General features: G+C 40.5%; 1 long non-coding RNA gene across 1 annotated transcript; it reads right to left on the bottom strand.

Annotated features, from left to right (window-relative positions):
• Window positions 1–7040: 7040 nt before the first annotated feature.
• Window positions 7041–9229, bottom strand: LOC120854904. Its single transcript, XR_005719102.1, has 2 exons — window positions 9142–9229; window positions 7041–7212 (listed from the first exon to the last, which is right to left on the bottom strand). It is a non-coding gene; the product is annotated as an uncharacterized LOC120854904 (long non-coding RNA).
• Between the last annotated feature and the right edge of the window lie 4 nt (window positions 9230–9233).

The raw sequence follows: 9233 nt of genomic DNA on the forward strand, positions 1-9233 counted from the left end.
AGCACTCTAAGAACTAGAATAAATCTCTGCATATTCTTGTGAGTCTCCCAAAGTTTGCCTTAGCCAGAGACAAAGAGGAAGAACCTTTCAAGTTGATAACCCTCAGCTCTGTTTTCAGGGCTTCCCAGGTGGTTTGGTGGTAAAGAATCTGCCTGCCAGTACAGGAGCCTAAGGTTTGATCCCTGGGTCAGGAAGATCTCCTGGAGAAGAAAACAGCAACACATTCCAATATTCTTGCTTGGGAATTCCATGGACAGAGGAGCCTGGCGAGCTATAGTCCATTGGGTCTCAAAGACTTGGACACGACTTAGCAACTGAGCATGCACACAGCCTTGTTTTCAGAGTAAACATATCGAGTTAATGAAAACAGACACTGAGTATTATTTTAGGGGAAATAGCAGAGGACAGAGGGATAGGGGAAAACCAAAAGAGATCAAAAGGTTATTAAACAACCTGGAATTAATGATAATAAACTTGAAAAAAAAGTTTCAAACCAGTGTATCCTGTTTTTTTCCTGTCCACCCTCAGTAAAGTAAGGGTCTTAGAGAAAGGCACAATGAATTTAACAAGACTCCAAGCTTTCCTAATACAGGAGGGAGGTGCTGTTTCATTTACTTTTGTATCTTCAAACACATGGTAGGCAGGCCATCTATATTTGTGGAATTAACGATTCATGTTAAAACTAAGCAATAGCAACCATAATTTTCTATATATTAATACATTGCTTGATGATGAAAGTGAAAGTGAAGTCGCTCAGTCATGTCTGACTCTTTGCAACCCCATGGACTGTAGCCTAGTAGGCTCCTCCATCCATGGGATTTTCCAGGCAAGAGTACTAGAGTGGGCTGCCATTTCCTTCTCCAGGGGATCATCCCAACCCACGGACTGAACTTGGGTCTCCCGCACTGCAGACAGATGCTTTACCATCTGAGCTATCAGGGATGATTGCTTGATGATACTTGGGTTCAATTTCATGTATGGGGGGTTTCCTATTGTTTTTCAAAAGGCCTGCCCATGAAAAACCCAAAAAGATGCAATGGAGCACTCCCAGGCCTCCCTTGTACTCAGAGGAAACGGGAGACCGTCTGACTGTGGGCATAAGAATTTCAAGGCCCAGAACGTGGCAGTTAGGCCTGGCCATGGCTCTCTGAGTCTCAAGGTAATTACCTTCTATGATAGTCTAAGTTGTTCCTGAGGCTTTGCCTTGAGGGGTATCCCACCTGCAGAATTGCTAAGAAATGCAGACTTTGGGTACCTTCTGAAAGACACAAGAGAGGCTATGGGAAGAAACATTCACTCTCTGGCATGTACATCTTGTTTGTATCTTTCACCCTGCTTGTTAGCTTATTCAGAACAAAGGAACAGCAACTTGAGTGGAGGCCAAGTCTTTAGTCTCTATTCCCTGAACCCAGGCCAGATTCAGTGGTCCAGTTTTCAGCTTACTAAATTATATCATTGACCACTGTTTTTACAGTAAACATATTTAATGTGTGTGTGGTGGGTGTGTGTGTGTGCTCAGTCACGTCTGACTCTTTGCAATCCCCTGGACTGTAACCCACCAGGCTCCTCTGTCCGTCGCATTTTCTGGGCAAGAATACTGGAAAATATATTTAATAAAAGAAGACAGTTTATGCACAATGAGTATTACTTTAATAGAAGATTGAGGAATATGCTTGTGTCCTCAAAGAGTTGACTTTCCAGTGAGAGAGACAAAAAGTATAGAAAGCTTTACTATTGAAAGCCATGTCAAATCTATGGGAACTGAGAACCCATATGATGAATCAGGAGGCATTCACTCCACTGAATATAACAGTATATAAACCTGCCTTTTCAAGTTACTTATTTTTTAATAGAATTTTAAAACATAAAAGATTATCCAGTATAGAATTATTGAATCTATCTGAACCAGACCTTCTGAATGAGTATACCACAGTATGACACCCTTCTGCCTCTGATACAATCTTTCTTTGGGGTCAGGACAGAGGGCCACAAGTACCTAAGCTTGCCATGGCACCTGCACTGGCTCATTTGCCACCTTGTTAGGGTGGATTCTTTCTCCGGCAGCAGCCTAAGCTGTCCCCATGGCCTGGATGTGGTAGGAGGGGTCTCATGGAAATGAGCCCTTTGTTAGACCAATCTCTAGGAGATTTATCTTCTTTTTAGCTGATTACCTGGTTTCTTTAAAAATTTATAATGTGGAAATATACATATGACTTTACCATTTTAACAGTTTTCTTTACTCTTTTTAAAATTGAGGTGTACTTGATATGTAACATTGTATTTGTTTCAGGTGTAGAACCTCATGATTTTATATATATATAAATATATATTATCTCAAAATGTTTACCACAATAAATCTGGTCATCATTAGTCACCATACATAGTTACAATTTCCCCCTTGTAATGAGAACTTGTAAGATTTGCTTTCTCAGTAACTTGCAACATGCAATACAGTATTAATGCTATCCAATCAGGTTCATTTGTCAGACTGCAGCAAGCCAAACGTGGGGGCTCCAAGCTTTGCAGCAGAGAAAGGGTTTATTCACAAAGCAGGCAAGCAAGGAGGGGGTGGGAGAACAAATCTAAAATTCACCTATTCCAAGGCGAGAGACTCGGGATATTTATGGGATAAAGAAGCAGGGTGGTCTGGGGTATGAGAAAGACCATCAGAGTCAAGAAAGAAGGGAAGTAATCTATATTCTGTGCAGGTGTATCTGGATGACAACCTTCTTCAGAGGATGCACATTCAGAAAATAGGGATGGTAGCATAATCCGAAGGTGGAGTTTTAACCCTTTGACATCAAAATGTCATCCACTGGACACTTACGCAGGACTAGTTAAATGGTCAGTGGTCTGAACCGGCTTGAACTGGGCAACATAGGTCCATTTTACCTGAGAAACAACTTATGCAGCCACTACTATAGCAACCTATATGTCAGTGGTGGTGCTTTAGTCGCTAAGTTGTGTCTGACTCTTGTGACCCCATGGACCGTAGCCCATTAGGCTCCTCTGTCCAGGAGATTCTCCAGGCAAGAATACTGGAGTGGGTTGCCATTTCCTTCTCCAAGGGATCTTCCCCACCCAGGGATCGAGCCCAGGTCTCCCGCCTTGCAGGCAGATTCTTTACCAACTGAGACACCAGAGAAATCAATCTATGTCAGAGATGTTAGATAACATAGGGGCTGGTTAAAGGAATCTTGAAAAATGTTATATAACCATGGTGAGGCTTGGAAAGTATGCAATTTGTAGAAACAATCAAGCAAGTTTAATCAGTGAAGGCAGGTTACAGGATACTGTTTATTAAGTAAATTATAGGGTAAGAGATCTAACTGATGATTGCCCTTAGTTTCATTACTCAGTATAGTCACTATGCTGTGTGTTGTATTCCCTTGATTTATTTATTTTATAACTGAAAATTTGTACCTTTGACTCCTTTCACCCATTTTACCTATCTTGCACCCTGCCTCTGGCAACCATCAGTCTGTTCTCTGTACCATGAACTGGGTTTTAAAAAAATTATTTGTTTTGTTTTTTTTAGATTCCACATTATTAAGTGAGATAATACATATTTGTCTATCTCTATCTGACTTATTTCACTTGGCATAATGTTCTCAAGGTCCATCCATGTTCTCACCTATGTAAAGATTTCTTTTATTGTGTGTGGCTGAGTAATATTCCATCTGTGTGTGTGTGTGCACGTGCGTGTGAGTGTGTGTATACAGTTGTCCCTTGGTATCTGCAGGGGAAACTGGTTCCAGGACCCCCTGTGGATACCAAAATCTACAGATGCTCAAGTCTGTTACAAAATATCATAGTATTTGTATATAATCTACACACATCTTTTTATATACTTTATGTCATGTCTAGATTAATTATAATACCTAATTCAATGTAAATATATGTAAATAGTTTAAATACAATGTACTGCCTATGTGGGACTTCCCTGGTAGCTCAGAGGTAAAGAATCCACCTGTCAATGCAGGAGAAACGAGTTTGATCCCTGAGTTGGGAAGATCCTCTGGAGAAGGAAATGGTAACCCACTCCAATATTCTTGCCTGGCAAATCCCATGGACAGAGGAGCCTGGCAGGCTACAGTCAGAAATCATCGAGGAAATGCAAATTAAAGGCACAATGAGAAACCACCATCATTAGAATGGCCAAAATTAAAAAGAATGATAGGGTGTTGTCCAGGATACTTAGCAGATATATTGCTGGTACAAGTGGAAAATGATCTGAGCACTTTAGTAAGCCATTTGGCAGTGCATGGTAAAGCTAAACATATGCCTGCTCAGTGACTCAGTAATTTCGCTCTCAGCTATAAATCACAGAAATGAACACACACATCTACACAAAGACATGCACAGCACTGTTCAGATCAGCTTATTCATAACACCCAAATATCCACCAACAGAAGAATAGGTAAATCAATTGTGGTACATTCATATACCACATATATATTTACTACATGATTCCAGTTACATGACTTTCTGGAACAGGGAAAGCTAATCTGTGCTGGTTACTTTTAAGGAGGTATTGACTGGAAGAGGGAACTTTCTGGAGGGCTGAAAATGTTCTCTTGGTTTGGGTGGTGTTTACAAGGTAGTGTTCATTTGTGAAACTTCATCAAGTCATACCCTTGAAATTCACGCACTTCACTGTTTGTATAATTTTTGTTTTTAAAGTTAAAAAAAAAATTTACAGCTACCTGCCCCCTGCCCACAAAAGCTCCTTCTTTTCCCTTTATGTGTCACAAATATTTTATTTTAAATGAAATCTTAGTACAGAACCTGTGCTGTTTTATGAATTTCCATATGTTCGATCCCTGGGTCAGGAAGATTCCCCTAGAGGAGATCATGGCAACCCACTCCAGTATTCTTGCCTGGGAAATCCCATGCACAGAGGAACCTGGTCAGATATAGTACATAGGGTTGCAAAGAGCTGGACAGAACTGAGCGAATCTCTATATGTCTCTCTCTGTTGCCTATATAAGGTCTACTTACAATTTACGTATATATCAACCTGTGCATTGGGTCAAATGTAAAAAATGACTCAAGAAAACTTGGCTACTCACAATTAGTAGATAATTGAGGGGATATTAGAGGCCTCCAATTATCAGACATAGGGTCAGGCTCTAAGTCTCCCTCCAAGAATCTCATGCTCAGGTGCTCTCTTATATATCTGTTATATAATGGCAGGTCTCAGACAAGATTCTGTCATATATTAAAAAATCTATTAGCAGGAAGACAAAAAAAAAACCACAAAGTCTTACAACCTATTCCCAAAGCTCAGAGAGACACTGGATTTTTGGCTTTTAGGCATTCTGACATACATCTTACACAAACATAAAAACATAAAGGTCTGGCACAAGCCAAGCAGCCTCAGAGTGGGGCTCTTGGCTTGGAGCTTTGATTTATTAGCGTATTCTGCCACTTAGTGACAGGTCTGTTGCTTAACTCAGATCTAAAATCTAGCAATCTACATTTTTGTGTCAATCTAGCAAAGACATATCTGCTTTTTTAAAAAAATTGATTAAGTGGTATATCCATTCTAGGAGGCCACCAGGGTTGGTTTGGCACTCTATGCTCTTAGGGACTTCAGTTCAGTTCAGTCGCTCAGTCGTGTCTGACTTTGTGACCCCATGAACCACAGCACGCCAGGCCTCCCTGTCCATCACCAACTCCCAGAGTTCACCCAAACTCATGTCCATTGAGTCAGTGATGCCATCCAACCATCTCATCCTCTGTCGTCCCCTTTTCCTCCCACCCTCAATCTTTCCCAGCATCAGGGTCTTTTCAAATGTGTCAGCTCTTCGCATCAGGTGGCCAAAGGATTTCAGTTTCAGCTTCAACATCAGTCCTTCCAATGAACGCCCAGGACTGATCTCCTTTAGGATGGACTGGTTGAATCTCCTTGCAGTCCAAGGGACTCTCAAGAGTCTTCTCCAACACCACAGTTCAAAAGCATCAATTCTTCGGTGCTCAGCTTTCTTTATAGTCCAACTCACATCCATACATGACCACTGGAAAAACCATAGCCTTGGCTAGATGGACCTTTGTGGACAAAGTAACATCTCTGCTTTTTAATATGCTGTCTAGGTTGGTCATAACTTGCCTTCCAAGGAGTAAGCGTCCTTTAATTTCATGGCTGCAATCACCGTCTGCAGTGATTTTGGAGCACAGAAAAATAAAGTCAGCCACTGTTTCCCCATCTATTTGCCATGAAGTGATGGGACCGGATGCCATAATCTTAGTTTTCTGAATGCTGTGCTTATTCTAGTTCCTGTGCATGCTTCTCTTACTTTATCCAATATCCCAAAAGTTGGAATGCTGGAAGGTTCAGTCTTGGGCTCTTATGTTCACTGTCTATACTCTCTAGGAGAAGTCATCTAATGTCATGACTTTAAATGTTTTCTTTATGTTAATAACTCCAAAATTTGTATCTCCAACCTTGCCTTCTCTCCTAAGTTGCAAACTCATCTATCAGCTGTCCACTTGACACCTCTACCTGGATGGCTAACAAATATTTCAAACTAAATGCCTAAGTAAGCTAGAATAATGCCATTATCCTAGACTAATTGTTCTCAGTATTGGAGAAAAGGAAGGGGAAAAGCAATAACCATCTCTTAGTGTTTAGAAATGTAGAGGGATTTTTCATTGCCACAATGGCTAGGGGTGCTACTTATATTTCTTCTAAAATTTTTTTTTCTACTTAGCATCATGTTTGTGAATTTCATCAGTGTTAATGCATGCAGTTTGGTTTATGTGTTTTCATTACTGTATAGTTTATTAGTTCATTGTTTAATTACACCACAATTTAGCTGCCCATTCTTTTTTTGGTGGATCTTTAGTGTATTTCCAATTCTTTGCCTTTATATATCATGCACCTATGAATATTCTTGAACATACCTTGTTAAGCACATATGTAAACATTTCCCTAGAATACACTTTTAGGAGTGGACTTTGGGGGCATCAACTATGCATGTCATAAACTTTAGCACATATTATGACCAAGTTACTCTCTAGAATATTTTTACCAAGTCGACACTCAAAAAGATGGTCTTTAATATACTATCCTACACAGTTATGGTATGAGAGAAATGGATATCAGCATGAGAGAGTCTTTTTGGTTCTTCATCTGGAAAAACGACTTTCCTCGTGTGCAGCCAGGAATCCATTCTCCCTGAAGGGTGGTAGCTGCATAGAACTTGGCCCCTGTAAGAGAGAGACAAGGAAGAAGAATGGGAGCGTAAAGGACCAGGGGCCTGATGGGAACAATAAGTATATCTTCTGCAATAAGTGTGGTTTCTCGTAGTAGACTGTATCTGTAGTTTACCCAGACATTGTGGGGGCATAAAGGAGCAGGGACATTTGTTCAGGTGTCACTGTCTCTAGGCAGAGTCTGGGTCTTCTTTTTATTCCCACTGCCAAGCTCCATACCAGGACATTAGTAGGCATGGAGTAAATAATATTCAGAACCACTGAGTGGGGCTACCTTGACATGCATATAATTTGTCCTATTACTTATATTCTAACTTGATCAAAAAGTGAATTGTTTTTATTTTGTCTGGCACAAAGTAGAGACTTGATAAATATTTGTTGAGAGGATAAAAGTGAACATGATTAATTTGAATTTAAATTACCTCAGCATAACTCAGTTTTTTCTCATTGACTTGATGTAATGTCTGGATTGAATCTATAACTGATTTTTTTTTTTTCAGATAAATTCATTTGATCTGTTTTGGAACTGCCAAAACACTCTGAACTCACTTAACAGACTATTTCACCAGATGTTTTAAATTTTAAAGAAAATGCTGGAAAGATTTGCTTTACCACAACAAAAAAACTCCTTTAAGTGAATAAAATTATTGTGCAAAAAGTATACTAATAGAAAGGGGCTCTTGGGAATTCCCTGGCAGTCCAGTGGTTAGGGTGCTGGACTTTCACTACTGAGGGACGGAGTTCAATCCCTGGTGGGGGAACTAAGATCCCACAGTCTTGCAGCTGGTTCAAAAAAAAGGCGCTCTAATAGAGCAGTAGGTTTCTGCACTATTATGGATGGCATTTGGTCTCTTAAAACGTTCTTTGTTTTAGATTAATATATGCTGACTTTATTTTTTGGGGCTCCAAAATCACTGCAGATGGTGATTGCAGCCATGAAATTAAAAGACGCTTACTCCTTGGAAAAAAGTTATGACCAACCTAGACAGCATATTCAAAAACAGAGACATTACTTTGCCAACAAAGGTCTGTCTAGTCAAGGCTGTGGTTTTTCCAGTGGTCATGTATGGGTGTGAGAGTTGGACTGTGAAGAAAGCTGAGCACTGAAGAATTGATGCTTTTGAACTGTGGTGTTGGAGAAGACTCTTGCGAGTCCCTTGGACGGCAAGGAGATCCAACCAGTCCATTCTAAAGGAGATCAGCCCTGGGCGTTCACTGGAAGGACTGATGCTAAAGATGAAACTCCAATACTTTGGCCACCTGATGCAGAGTTGACTCATTGGAAAAGACTATGCGGGGAGGGATTGGGAGCAGGAGGAGAAGGGGACGACAGAGGATGAGATGGCTGGATGGCATTACCGACTCGATGGACGTGAGTTTGGGAGAACTCCGGGAGTTGGTGATGGACAGGGAGGCCTGATGTTCTGCAATTCATGGGGTTGCAAAGAGTCGGACACGACTGAGCGACTGAACTGAACTGATGCTGCTCCTATTATGCGCCAGGCACAGTTCCCGACAAAAGGTATATGTTGTACCATGTTTTATACTCACGACAGCTATATAAAGTGTAATATAGTTATCACTGGCCCCATTTTATATATGAAGGATAGAGAGGTTGAGTAACTTTCCCAAAGTCACGCAACCTGTAAACTGGAGAGCTGCTGACCGCAGGCAGTCTGATTTGAAAGTTCCAGCTCCTAAAGTCTCTACTATATTTTTTCGCCTCAACTTTAGGATTCCATGAATTTTTCATTTAAAAAAATGAAATGTTTTACTTGTCATTTTTAAAAAATGGGTTAACTATTACGGATAATCAAAACAATTTTTTTTTAAGTATTGTCAACCACTTCATGTGAATGGAGAGCCCACGGAAGGTCTGGAAATACAAATGCTGTCCAGAAATACTTAAAAATAAATATTTACCCTAACACTTCCAAAGTGCTGCTGAATATTGTAAACCCAATCTCACCGAAACAAGGCGCAGGACTTCTCAGACCGTGGGAGCTTGCAGCCGC

The sequence above is a fragment of the Oryx dammah genome, unplaced genomic scaffold (genome assembly GCF_014754425.2).
Source record: "Oryx dammah isolate SB20612 unplaced genomic scaffold, SCBI_Odam_1.1 HiC_scaffold_27, whole genome shotgun sequence".
In the NCBI taxonomy this organism is placed as follows: domain Eukaryota; kingdom Metazoa; phylum Chordata; class Mammalia; order Artiodactyla; family Bovidae; genus Oryx; species Oryx dammah.